The sequence below is a fragment of the Heptranchias perlo genome, chromosome 40 (genome assembly GCF_035084215.1).
Source record: "Heptranchias perlo isolate sHepPer1 chromosome 40, sHepPer1.hap1, whole genome shotgun sequence".
Lineage (NCBI taxonomy): Eukaryota > Metazoa > Chordata > Chondrichthyes > Hexanchiformes > Hexanchidae > Heptranchias > Heptranchias perlo.
In genome coordinates this window covers 5,383,939-5,398,529 of record NC_090364.1, presented here as the reverse complement: position 1 = coordinate 5,398,529, position 14,591 = coordinate 5,383,939, and the positions used below count along the sequence as shown (strand labels likewise).

Below are 14,591 nucleotides of genomic sequence, written 5' to 3'. Positions count from 1 at the left end.
TCCACATAGAGCTGGATCTATCTCCATATCGCTGTAACCTTCTCCCTATCTCTGTAATCTCCTCCAGCCCTACAACCTTCCCAGATCCCTGTGTTCCTCCAATTCTGGCCCCTTGCGCATCCCCGATTTCCTTCACCCCACCATTGGTGGCCGTGCCTTCAGCTGCCTAAGCCCTAAACTCTGGAATTTCCTCCCTAAACCTCTCTGACTCCGTACCTTTCTCTCCTCCTTTAAGACGCTCCTTAAAACCTAACTCTTTGACCAAACTTTTTGTCACTTATCCTAATATCCTTTCCTGAGGCTCGGTGTCAAATTTTGTCTGACTATGCTCCTGTGAATAAAACCACAAGAGATAGGAGCAGGAGTAGGCCAATCGGCCCCTCGAGCCTGCTCCGCCATTTAATGAGATCATGGCTGATCTGATTTTTACCTCAATTCCACTTTCCTGCCCTTTCCCCATATTCTTTGACTCCCTTGCTGATCAAAAATTTGTCTAACTCAGCCTTGAATATATTCAATGACTCAGCCTCCACAGCTTTTTGGGGTAAAGAATTCCAAAGATTCACGACCCTCTGGGAGAAGAAATTCCTCCTCATTTCTGTCTTAAATGGGCGACTCCTTATTCTGAGACTATGCCCCCTAGTTTTAGATTCCCCCATGAGGGGTAGCATCTATCGAGTCCCCTCAGAATCTTGTATGTTTCAATAAGATCTACTCTCATTCTTCTAAACTCCAATGAGTATAGACCCAACCTGTTCAATCTTCCCTCATATGACAACCCTTCCATACCCGGAATTAACCTAGTGAGCCTTCTCTGAAATGCCTCCAATGCAAGTATGTCCTTCCTTAAATAAGGGCACCAGAACTGTATGCAGTACTCCAGGTGTGGTCTCACCAGCACCTTATACAGTTGTAGCAAGAGTTCCCTGCTTTTATACTCCACCCCCTTGAAATAAAGGCCAATATTCCATTTGCCTTCCAGATTACCTGCTGCACCTGTACGTTGACTTTTTGTGTTTCATTTACGAAGACTCCCAGATCCCTCTGTACCGCAGCATTTTGTAGTATTTTGTAGTAGTGAAGCGCCTTGGGGTGTTAAAGGCGTGATATAAATGTAAGTAGTTGTTGTTGCTGGATGGGGACTGGCTCACCTACTTGTGGTTAGAGTTAGTGTCTGAGTCGAAAATCACAGCTAATCCAACCTGGGCAATGGAGATAATGGTGTACCTTGCGATATCACCAAGGATATCATCAGGTACACTGTGTTTACCAACAGTGTGAGTTGCCTTGCAAGAGGGCAGTCCACTCTCATCTGGCTCTTGTAACGCTGACCTGTTAGGATCAGATCAGCCATGATCCTATTGAATGGCGGAGCAGGCTCGAGGGGCCGATTGGCCTACTCCTGCTCCTATTTCTTATGTTCTTATGTTCCTGGTTTACCAGTTCGGTCACCAGAAGCCTATTTATGGGGATACTCCAACTGTTCTTTGTTAAGCAAACTTAAAAAAATCTCCAAATGAATCACAAAAAAACGTCTAATTCATTACTGGTTAGAAAAGTTGTAGCCTAGCACCATCTTCTGGCCAAGGCTGCTCGGAGATGTAGAAACGCTTGGGACCTAGTTGTGGGTAAACAATGGTCAGGAGCTGAAGATAATTATGGTGGTAATTCATCCGATAGTTGATGCATTCCAATCAGTTTCTCTGCTGCATCAACCTGCAGGAGCCTGAAATCAAAAAAGAGCACAATCAGCAAAATTCATGTGCCAGTGTAAAGTATATTTTATTATTGGACAAACTGTTTCAAGACCAGGCACAGTGCAGGATGTCACCATTGTTTAAACGCTTAAAAGACGAGATAAATAAGGAAGTGATGATTAGGCGAACTAAACTTGGACTTTAAGACTGGAGATAGCAATACTAGCAAATTTGAGATTCAGGAAATTGTTTGCAAGTTACACAACTTATTGCTGGGACAGTCAGTCCAGTTATAGACACAGTCAATAATGGACAGTCATTCCCATTATAGACACAGTCAGTACTGGACAGTCAGTCCCGTTATAGACACTGTCTGTACTAGACAGTCATTCCCGTTATAGACACAGTCAGTACTGGACAGTCAGTCCCGTTATAGACACTTTCAGTACTGGACAATCAGTCCAGTTATAAAAACAGTTAACAACTACACCTTATATTTATATAGCACTTTTAATGTAGCAAACATCTCAAAGTTGGGAATCAAATCAAAGCATAAATAGGAAGGAAAATAGGGGAGGAGTTGAAGAAGTACATTTTAAAGAGGTTTTTGAAGATGGGGAAAGATGCATCAGCCCCAGAATGTGGGCCCAGATGGCTGAAGGCTTTTCCATCGATGGCGGTAGGAGTGAGGTAAGGGTGATCACTGAACTCAACTGGATCCACCTTCAACAATTAATTAAACTGATATTTTAGTCCCTGACACCAACCCTCAAATGTCTTACCATAGCGCCCAATCGCTCAACTGCATTTTTATTCCTTGGACAGCCAACATCCACATGGAATTCAGTGTAATAATTAGCAGCGGGCAGGAAATCACCCTCTGGCCATTCTCAATGGAGTCTCTGTAGCTCAGCTGAAGATCAATACTGACAGAAGAGTGCAGCAGGTCCCCTTGCATGCTCTCAGCCTGGGAGTGGCACACGGTCCTAGGGGGAACCTAAAGGGAGAGAGAACAGAAGACATTTTTTAAAATGGGGAAGAACCCAAGAGAGTTCAAGGAATTGTCCAGGAGAAGGTCCCACAATGACCATATTAATGTATATTTCTTACAAAACAAAGTTCCCCTTTATTTATCAAAGGTCACTTTCCATGGCTCAGTTGGTAGTACGCTTGCTTCTAGGTCAGAAGATCGTGGGATCAAGCCCCATATTACATAGAATTACTTAGAATTTACAACACAGGAACAGGCCATTTGGCCCAACTGGTCTATGCTGGTGTTTATGCTCCACTTGGGCCTCCTCCCACCCTACTTTATCTCACCCTATCAGCATATCCTTCTATTCCTTTCTCCCTCATGTACTTATCTGGCTTCCCTTTAAATGCATCTATGCTATTCGCCTCAACTGCTCCCTGTGGTAGCGAGTTCCACATTCTAACCACTCTCTGGGTAAAGACATTTCTCCTGAATTCCTTATTGGATTTATTAGTGATTATCTTATATTGATGGCCCCTAGTTTTGGATATCAAGGCTTAAGTTTACAATTTACATTGACACTATAGTGTAGCACTGAAGGAAAATGAAATAGTGCCATGCTTCAGATGGGCATTTAACTAAGGTCCTGACTGCCCTTGGCACTTCCAAAGAAGAAAAGGGTGTTCTGACCAACATTTCTCCATCAACCAACACCACCAAAACAGATCAACTGGTCTTTCATCTCATTGCTGTTTGTGGGGTATTGCTAATACAAAATGACTGTTGTGTTTGCCTTTATGACATTCACCACACTTTAGAAAGTATTACTGCATGAAATGTTAACAGACATTTTAATATAAAAGGCACAATATCAAGCATTACTGCTTTAAGCAATAACATGTTCAAGCTTATTGCAAAAAAGCTCAATATTTGTATTCTAGCTGTTCAAATACAAGATACGAGGAAAATTAAAGTCACCATCAGGCCAGTTTATGCAAAGTTAAAGCTTTTTTAAATCAAAACTGTCAGTCTGTATGTGGCTAAGGATGCTCAGGGTGGCGCTTAATTCTGCAACAGTCCTTCATAGTAATTCAACCATCTATCAGCAGAGGGAGCTGTTGGTGCCCATGAAGTAGAAGTTGGGAGACGAGATCACATTCGTCGTTAGTTCATTAGGATCCCATCATAACCTCTCACCACTTGAATACACTTTAAAGGCGCTCTTCTCACCATTTTTTTCTATCCTCCCTCTTTGCAGGGAATTCAACAGCACAAATGCTCCCACTGATTGAAGCAGGATAATCAACAACTTGCATTTATATCGCTCCTTTAACGTGGTAAAACATCCCAAGGCGCTTCACAGGAGTGTAATCGGACATAAATTGGCACCGAGCCACATAAGGAGACATTAGGACAGGTGACCAAACTTGGCCAAAGAGACAGGTTTTAAGCAGAATCTTAAAGGAGGAGAGAGAGGTGGAGAAGCGCAGAAGTTTAGGGAGGGAATTCCAGAGCTTAATGCCCAGACATCTGAAAACACGGCCGCCAATGGAGGGGCGAAGGAAGTGGGGGATGCACAAGAGGCCAGAGTTGGAGGAACGTAGAGTTCTCATGGGTTGTTGGGCTCAATCAGAATGATGGAGTCCTATTGGATCACCATCATCCCTGCTCCTTGCTTGGCTGTGGGAGTAAGCTGCCATTTTGTTCTCTCACCCCAAAACAGAGCAGCTTGCAATTGCTTGCATGCCTTTAAGCAGCCCCTAGGTTTGCTGGCAAAACTTCCTCTAGCTGAGGCAAGGTGCATTTGAGCAAGCCAATGCATCTCTGGAGCAAACTATAGATTTCCGGACTGGAAATCAAGCAGTCTAGCCTTGAAGCTGTAAGGAGTGAGAACACCCTAATTTACACAGGTGTTGACATCATGACTGCAGCATTCAGCAATCCAACAGGGTATCAAGCCTGGACGTTTCTGAATAACGAGCACACACTGTGCCAATGCAGAAAGCAGAACTCTGCAGTGACCTGCTGGGTCAGGAATGCCCTGGGACTGCCCAGAGAAACGTTATCCAGGGGTATTTTGCATAAAATTTCAAATCAAAACTCGACAGAAACACAGAGGCAGGAGTACCTTCCTCAATAGGAGTGGGAGCCATTCCCAACAGTGACTGATAAAACTGCAACAGATCACAAAAGGGCATGAGACATAGTAATTTTTAATGACACAAAATAATCACAGACACATAAACAGAGGATAAATTGTTTACACCGCTGGCAGACAGCATCGCCTCTCCCCCACAAGCTACAACAGTCTCTCGCTGCTCTCCTAACTTATTCCTGAAGGACTGACTGTATTATTTCACCAAACAAATGCGCCTCGGTATGCTAATCCCAGAAATGTAGCTAGTAGATCCGTCACAATCCTGCAGTCTTACTTCAACTCCATGTGAAAAAATAGAACCAATTATCAGTAATCTTGAGGATTATCTTTGGAACAACCTAGTAAATAGCAGTCAACTTGGCTTTAGAAGGTGTAGATCCTGCCTGACCAGACCCCCTTGACCTCTCTGAGGAAGTGACAACCAAGCAGACTGTAGTCAACCCTCTGACTTTGTGTACCCAACATCACTAAAAACAGATTATCTGGTCATTATCACATTGCTGTTTGTGGGATCTTGCAGTGCACAAATTGGCTGCTGCGTTTCCTACATTACAACAGTGACTACACTTCAAAAATACTTAATTGACTGTAAAGCGCTTTGGGACGTCTTGAGGTTGTGAAAGTTGCTATATAAATGCAAGTTCTTTCTTTCTTTCTTTTTACTTAGTTTTCCAAGAAGAATTTGATGAAGTTCCACTTGGAAGGCTTTTAGTTCAGCTCAAAGCTGTGGGGATTCAGGGTAAGACTTGGAAACAGATAAGAAATTGGCTGAAGGAGAGAAAGCAACAGGTATTGATTAAAGGAGTCAAATCGAGCTTGGGGGGCAGGGGGGAAATAACATGTGAGGTGCCCCAGGACTCGATGTTGGGACCACCCAGCTCGCTCCCTCTCTGTCAAACACCATGAATCTGTCCTTCCAAGAGCAGGAAACATGTATCTCAGTGACACAGGTTCAGAAGAAAGAAGCCAGGGGTCAGCGTTCAAATATCTTGGGAAGTTTCCATCTTTGCTACTTATTTTAGCAACAAGCGTAGACATTGGGCCTGAATCACTAATGTCTGCATAAAATGCAGACAATTGGCATGGATTTTTAAAGTGGCGGGGCTTCCGCCCGACCACCTGATCCTGCCGGAACCTGACCGCATTCTCCTTGGGGGGGGGGGGCGGCCTCATTTAATATGCAGGTTGGGATTGCAGCAAGAATCCCATATCTGACTGGGTCTCTGCTGCTGGGAGGGAAAGAAATCGGGGCGGGCTGCAGCAGTCGAAAGGGCCGCAGCGGTCGAAAGGGCCAGATGCGCAGCAGGACACTCAGAACCGGGAAAAAGAGAGACAGGGAGAGCTGGAGCCGAACCTGAACAATGAAAAGCAATGGCAGAAGGAGCAGCACCATCTGGAGCGATGACCAAGGGCCCACAATTCTCATAAGCTGTCATGGTAGCGCTGGCAGACACAGGGTCCAGAAGATGACTTTGGGGCCCAGGGAGCTACGCCCCAGAAAATAGATGTGCAGGCGGTCTGGAGAGAGGTGGCACTGGAGGTCAGTGCTCTCTCTACGAAACCGCATACTGCTATTCAATGCTGGAAACACTTTAATGACCTCAGCAGGCCGGCCAAGGTAAGTGAAGGCACAAGTACTCGTGCAGCCACTGAGATGCTGTTGGAAGCATGACTCACCTCCATGATATCCAGGACCACATGACATTAAAAAAGAAGTAAACAAGCCCCTTAGTAGGCACAAGAGACTCCCCAGCATCCTACCATTCCACAATCCAATGTCAAATTTCCTGCAATGTTTGACTGAGAAATGAAGAGACTGCCTGCAATGAACTGCTGACCAACGTAGCTATTGTCACCAGAGGCCATCTGGGAGCATCCAGAGACATAAACGTTAAACGCTGTTCGCAACTACTGACAAAACATTTTTGCCGGTGGAAAGAGTCAAATTCCATTAGCTGTCATATCTCTACGGGGTCAGGGGAAAAACACAGCCTTCTCAGGAACTGCTGTTGGCCAGGGGCTGCAGAAACGACTAAGTTGATTCCGAACTGCTGACACACAGGCAAAAGCAACTTTTGAACTGAAGTAACCTGAGTTCAGTCACTGGCCTGAGCTGGCTGGAACCGGTTTGAATTAGCTAAGTTTTGTGAAAGACAAAGGAGATGTAATAAGACACAAGTCCTTATTTAGAAAAGGAGTAATGAGGTAATGCTACCTAAGTCCTTGGGACAGAGCCAATGAGGAGAAGACACAGACTAGGCGAGCAAGCCTAAACCAAAGGGAGAGAGAGACAGCACAACTTGAAGAGATAAGATTCGGAATAAGAATGAAGAATCTGGGGCGTGGAGCCAGAGCGAAGACTCCGGAGACCAACCACCGCGGAAGTGGAAGAACCTACGTCAGGGACGTAGAGATGACGTTGAGAGAGAGAGAGAACGGAACGTCTGGCCAACGTCAGCTCTCCTTTTTGGGTATTATCCTTTATATTCTGTGACCAGTCAGGGAGTGTCAGAGAAACCTAGTGGGTGTGCATTTAGATCCTAGTTTGGGTATAAAACTGTATAACCTGGTGCAAACTGCATGTCTATATCTAACCAGACGTATAGCGTTTAGATCCAAGTTTGGGTATAAAACTGTATAACCTGGTGCAAACTGCATGTCTATATCTAACCAGATGTATAAGCTATACGTATATGATCTAACGACGTGAATAAAGGGAATTGAGAGTTAAGAGAGAATTGACTCTTCTCCTCTTTGTACTAAGCCAATAACCGTAACCGGTGACCTCCGGTCAACACTGCCTAGAGGAAAAATGCAGATAAGTCCTCTGCGGTCTGTAGACTGTACTTGCGGATCGGCTGTTGCATGCGTACGTGATGCTGCACTCTCCACATTTCCATCTTTTCCTCTTCAAGCACAGGAACAATGGAATCCTCAGAGGGAATCCATTATTTTACTATGCAGAGGTCCCTTTAAATTCTCAGTAAGTTTCACAAAGTACCATTAAATTCTTAGAAAGTTTCACAAAGTACAGTTAAATTCTCAGAAAGTTTCACAAAGTACTGTTAAATTCTCAGAAAGTTTCACAAAGTACTGTTAAGTTCTCAGAAAGTTTCACAAAGTACTGTTAAATTCTCCGAAAGTTTCACAAAGTACAGTTAAATTCTCAGAAAGTTTCACAAAGTACTGTTAAATTCTCAGAAAGTTTCACAAAGTACAGTTAAATTCTCAGAAAGTGCAGCTTCAAAGTAGGGGGAGTGACCCGCTGGCCAGAATTGGCCCCCCACTGTCTGTCCTTTCACCTTCTCGATCTCTCCCTGCCCCTGGCTCACTGTGCAGGCTCTAAGCCGCCACCTTTACAGTGGTGGTGAATTTCAGGGGCGGTGACTGGGCAGAAATACAGGGAAATCTCAGAAGGCACCGTGGTGCACTTCCAGGGGGCAGACAAGGGTCACAGCAGGTGGCCATTTTTTAGGGGCAGAGTTTCAGTAGAAGGTCTCTCTGCCCCATTTTACTTGCCTAATCACTTCTACATTGCCAGAAAACGGGGTGTCTTTTTAAAGGAACATCCAAGCCAGAGTGTTTGTCCTTTAACTTGATTGTTGGGGATCTAAGGGCTAGAAAGAAAGAACTTGCATTTATACAGCACCTTTCACGACCGCAGGACCTCCCAAAGTGCTTTACAACCAATTAAGTACTTTTGAAGTGTAGTCACTGTTGTGATGTAGGAAGCGTGGCGGCCAATGTGCACACAGCAATGAAATAAAATGACTTGATCATTTGTTTTAGGTGTTGGTTGAGGGATAAAAATTGGCCAGGAAATTGGGAGAAACCCCCTGCTCTTCTTCAAATAGTGCTGTGGGATCCCACGGGTTAAACCTGCTAGCATTAAGAACAATTTCTTAGTTTGCTTATATTGATCCCTCAGTGATTAAGTGATTTTTGTCTGTTGCAATGAATGTCCAGGTCGACATTAATCACCATAAGCAACTTCTCAGAAGCAACTTGCTGTCAGTGCCACAGTGAGGAATGGGAGCACAGAAATAGAAAGCACAACAGTGAACAAAAGCACAAATGGAAACCCGGTCAGAAAGTCAGTGAAAATCAATCAGGAGTGAGCTTTGCTCCTCAATTAAATGATTCACTGAGCTTTCAGTCTGTGGGCGAAGCTCTCTGCCAACTCCAGTCTGTCATTATTGAAGAGGGTACAAGTGGCAATTTTCACATTCCATACACTGTACACTTACACTATATAGTTACACAATAACTAAGGACTTGCGCACAAAGTGTCTGCACAGTATGTACATGCACACTAGGGACTTGCACACTATATGCATGCACACTAAAGACCTGCACACTACACACTTGTATACAAAGCACTTGCACACTTTACCCTTACACATGAAATACCTGCACACTATACAGTTGCATGCTAACCGTTTCCACCCTCAAATAAAAAGCAAAAGAAACGTAGTGGAATGAGAGGTTACAAGGGTTACAAGACCGATAGCTAAAGGAGATTGTGCAAGCGGACTACAGTGCCTTAACAATCAAATGTGTAGTGAGATCACAGTTTTCTGTAAGTTCCACTGGAGGTCACATCAAAACTGAATGCCATCACTCCCCACTGTAGTAACTACGTCCTTTTACAGTGCCCACGCCCCTTTTGTAGTAAATATCCTCCTGTTGCTGCACCCCTCCCCCCAACAATGTTTCCCAATTCCAGCCCTGGGAGTATAGAATATAACGTGCCATGGAATATTTGATCATCCAGCCTATACCTATCCCTATAACCTCCAAATGTGTCCCTGTGTCCGTTGGTTCTTTTCTCACAGTCTCTGTCAAATTGCCTCTTTAGATCTACAACATCTATACAGAAATAGACAGTTTCCTAGAAGTAAAGGGAATTAGGGGTTACGGGGAGCGGGCAGGAAATTGGACATGAATTTAGATTTGAGGTTAGGATCAGATCAGCCATGATCTTATTGAATGGCGGAGCAGGCTCGAGGGGCCGATTGGCCGACTCCTGCTCCTAATTCTTATGTTCTTATGTTCTTATGCCTCTCAACACTTCAAAGACCCAGATCATATCCCCCTCAAATGTCTTTTCTCCAATGAAAGCAAAGGGACCAGAGACAGAATGTTGGAACCCAGTCCCTAATGTCAGAGAGCTCTGACTACACACCTCCAGATGCTCGGCTCGAAGGCAGTGAGTCTTCAATGGCAACTGTCCAAGGTACTTCTCACACTGATACCTCTCAATCAGTGAGTGCTGCTAATTTTTACACATTTCCTTCAGAATACAGTGAACATCCTTATCTGAACAAGCCACCTTCCACCTGTAGTCCTGCTCCCAAATGGGTAACACAGAGGGCAGTCTGACAGGAGCTCACAAACTGAGGGTTTCATGGAGAAAGGCTGCCCAAACAACAAAGCACGATCTTATCTAAATAAGAAGAAAAATACTGCAAATGCCAAAAATCTGACACAAAACCAGAAAATAGTGGAAATACAAATAAGCATCTGCAAAGAGAAATGACGGGGTTAATATTTTGGATATAACCCTCCAGCAGAATGTTCTGACGAAGGTTTATGCCTGAAATGTTAGGGCCTTGATCAGCCATGATCTGATTGAATGGCGGTGCAGGCTCAAGGGGCCGTGTGGCCTACTCCTGCTCCTATTTCTTATGTTCTTATGTTTTCTCATCTTGGTTCCCTGAAAAGGACTTTGGTGAGACCTCACCTGGATTATTGCGTACAGTTCTGGTCTCCTTATCTAAGGACGGATATATTTGCCTTAGTGTAACGAAGGTTCACTAGATTAATTCCTGGGATGAGAGGGTTGTCCTATGAAGAGAGGTTGAGTAGAATGGGCCTATACTCTCTGGAGTTTAGAAGAATGAGAGGTGATCTCATCGAAACATATAAGATTATGAGGGGGTAGATGCTGAAAGGCTGTTTCCCATGGCTGGAAAATCTAGTAAGCAATCTTACAACACCAGGTTATAGTCCAACAGTTTTATTTGAAAATCACAAGCTTTCGGAGCTTACCTCCTTCGTCGGGTGAGTGAGGTTCTAAAATCTTGACCTCCTCTTGGGAAATAAGGAAGGGCAGGTGACAGAAGTGTTAGTGAGGGATCACTTTGGGACCAGTGATCATAATTCTATTAGTTTTAAGATAGCTATGGAGAAGGATAGGTCTGGCCCAAAAGTTAAAATTCTAAATTGGGGAAAGGCCAATTTTGATGGTATTAGACAGGAACTTTCAGAAGTTGATTGGGAGAGTCTGTTGGCAGGCAAAGGGACGTCTGGTAAGTGGGAGGCTTTCAAAAGTGTGTTAACCAGGGTTCAGTGTAAGCACATTCCTTATAAAGTGAAGGGCAAGGCTGGTAGAAGTAGGGAACCTTGGATGACTCGGGAGATTGAGGCACTAGTCAAAAATAAGAAGGAGGCATATGACATGCATAGGCAGCTGGGATCAAGTGGATCCCTTGAAGAGTATAGAGATTGCCGGAGTAGAGTTAAGAGAGAAATCAGGAGGGCAAAAAGGGGATATGAGATTGCTTTGGCAGATCAGGCAAAGGTGAATCCAAAGAGCTTCTACAAATACATAAAGGGCAAAAGGGTAACAAGGGAGAGAGTAGGGCCTCTTAAGGATCAACAAGGTCATCTATGTGCGGAACCACAAGAGATGGGTGAGATCCTGAATGAATATTTCACATCGGTATTTACGGTTGAGAAAGGCATGGATGTTAGGGAACTTGGGGAAATAAATAGTGATGTCTTGAGGAGTGTACATATTACAGAGAGGGAGGTGCTGGAAGTCTTAACGCGCATCAAGGTAGATAAATCTCCGGGACCTGATGAAATGTATCCCAGGACGTTATGGGAGGTTAGGGAGGAAATTGCGGGTCCCCTAGCAGAGATATTTGAATCATCCACCGCTACAGGTGAGGTGCCTGAAGATTGGAGGGTAGCAAATGTTGTGCCTTTGTTTAAGAAGGGCGGCAGGGAAAAGCCTGGGAACTACAGACCAGTGAGCCTGACATCTGTAGTGGGTAAGTTGTTAGAGGGTATTCTGAGGGACAGAATCTACAGGCATTTGGAGAGGCAGGGACTAATTAGGAACAGTCAGCATGGTTTTGTGAGAGGAAAATCATGTCTCACGAATTTGATTGAGTTTTTTGAAGGGGTAACCAAGAAGATAGATGAGGGCTGTGCAGTAGACGTGGTCTACATGGACTTCAGCAAAGCATTTGACAAGGTACCGCATGGTAGGTTGTTACATAAGGTTAAATCTCATGGGATCCAAGGTGAGGTAGCCAATTGGATACAAAATTGGCTTGACGACAGAAGACAGAGGGTGGTTGTCGAGGGTTGTTTTTCAAACTGGATGCCTGTGTCCAGCGGTGTGCCTCAGGGATCGGTGCTGGGTCCGCTGTTATTTGTTATTTATATTAATGATTTGGATGAGAATTTAGGAGGCATGGTTAGTAAGTTTGCAGATGACACCAAGATTGGTGGCATTGTGGACAGTGAAGAAGGTTATCTAGGATTGCAACGGGATCTTGATAAATTGGGCCAGTGGGCCGATGAATGGCAGATGGAGTTTAATTTAGATAAATGTGAGGTGATGCATTTTGGTAGATCGAATCGGGCCAGGACCTACTCCGTTAATGGTAGGGCGTTGGGGAGAGTTATAGAACAAAGAGATCTAGGAGTACAGATTCATAGCTCCTTGAAAGTGGAGTCACAGGTGGATAGGGTGGTGAAGAAGGCATTCAGCATGCTTGGTTTCATTGGTCAGAACATTGAATGCAGGAGTTGGGATGTCTTGTTGAAGTTGTACAGGGCATTGGTGAGGCCACACTTGGAGTACTGTGTACAGTTCTGGTCACCCTATTATAGAAAGGATATTATTAAACTAGAAAGAGTGCAGAAAAGATTTACTAGGATGCTACCGGGACTTGATGGTTTGACTTACAGGGAGAGGTTAGACAGACTGGGACTTTATTCCCTGGAGAGTAGGAGGTTAAGGGGTGATCTTATAGAAGTCTATAAAATAATGAGGGGCATAGATAAGGTAGATAGTCAAAATCTTTTCCCAAAGGTAGGGGAGTCTATAACGAGGGGGCACAGATTTAAGGTGAGAGGGGAGAGATACAAAAGGATCCAGAGGGGCAATTTTTTCACTCAAAGGGTGGTGAGTGTCTGGAACGAGCTGCCAGAGGCAGTAGTAGAGGCGGGTACAATTTTGTCTTTTAAAAAGCATTTGGACAGTTACATGGGGAAGATGGGTATCGAGGGATATGGGCCAAGTGCAGGCAATTGGGACTAGCTTAGTGGTATAAACTGGGCGACATGGACATGTTGGGCCGAAGGGCCTGTTTCCATGTTGTAACTTCTATGATTCTATGATTCTATATGCGATGCGATTTTAGAACCTCACTCACCCGACGAAGGAGGTAAGCTCCGAAAGCTTGTGATTTTCAAATAAAACTGTTGGACTATAACCTGGTGTTGTAAGATTGCTTACATTTGTCCACCCCAGTCCATCACCGGCATCTCCACATCATGGAAAATCTAGAACTAGGGGGCCTAGTCACAGGATAAGGAGTCGGCCATTTAGGACTGAGATGAGGAAGAATTTCTTCACTCAGAGGATTGTGAATCTTTGGAATTCTCTACCCCAGAGGGCTGTAGATGCTGAGTCGTTGAATATATTCAAGGCTGAGATAGATAGATTTTTGGATTCTAGGGGAATTAAGGGATATGGAGATCGGGCAGGAAAATGGAGTTGACGTCGAAGATCAGCCATGATCTGATTGAATGGCGGACAGGCTTGAGGGGCCGTATGGCCTACTCCTGCTCCTATTTCTTATATTCTTATGTTTCTCATCTTGGTTCTCTTCAGAATGATATTGGGACTAAAAGGGTTAAATTATGAAGACAGGTTGCATAAATGTGCTTGCCACATGAGCAACAGCTCTGAGCTCAACTTACAGCTGGCGTGCGTTAAGTGTTCGGAAACATTTAGCTCCCCTAATGCTTAGTGAGTAAAGCTGCCCGGTGCAACATTAAGCAATAGAGACCAAAGTGTCTGTGCTGAGTTAGCTGGTCTCATCCTACAATGCTCGGAGGTATCTGCGCTCCTCCTATTCTGGCCTCTTGCCAACCCTGATTTCCATCACCCCACCATTGGTGGCCATGCCTTCAGCTGCCTAGGACTTTCAACTCTAGAATTCCCTCCCTAAACCTCTTTGCCTCCCCACCTCGCTCTCCTCCTTTTAGACGCTCCTTAAAACCTACCTCTTCAACCAAGTTTTTGGTCACCTGTCCTAATACCTCCTTATGTGGCTCGGTGTCAAAATTTTGTTTGATAATGCACCTGTGAAGCGCCTTGGAACATTTTACTACGTTAAAGGCGCTACATAAATGCAACTTGTCACTGCTCATTTTGGGCGATGTTCGACTGCCAGCAAAATTACTCGCGCTTGAAAACTTGCTCCCTAAATTTTACCCACCAGCGGAAAGAGATTTGCAGAGATTTCCAACCCCATTGTAGTTGGGCAGGCCCATGGGCTTTGGGAGCTGGACCTGGCACCGAGAAGCTCTGCAAAAGAATCGTTTAAAAGCTGAATCTGTTGCAATGGTGCGTGACCAGATTCCTGCTTCAGCAGAAGGGGACATGCGATCCCCCTCTGCTGCAAGAGATTGCTGGCCGGTGATATACACCCCTATACAATTACATCTCTTAAACCTT

The 14,591-nt window shown here is 44.5% G+C and overlaps 1 protein-coding gene across 1 annotated transcript in view; it reads right to left on the bottom strand.

The window, feature by feature from the left end:
* The window catches only part of LOC137305345 (synaptotagmin-1-like), a 116,241-nt gene that overhangs the window by 93,388 nt on the left and 8,262 nt on the right, over positions 1–14,591 (bottom strand). Inside the window, exons 2-3 of the mRNA XM_067974183.1 lie at positions 2,480–2,694; positions 1,548–1,726 (exon numbers count right to left, since the gene is read on the bottom strand). The gene's annotated coding sequence lies outside the window, so the exon portion shown is untranslated. The remainder of the gene's footprint in view (positions 1–1,547; positions 1,727–2,479; positions 2,695–14,591) is intronic.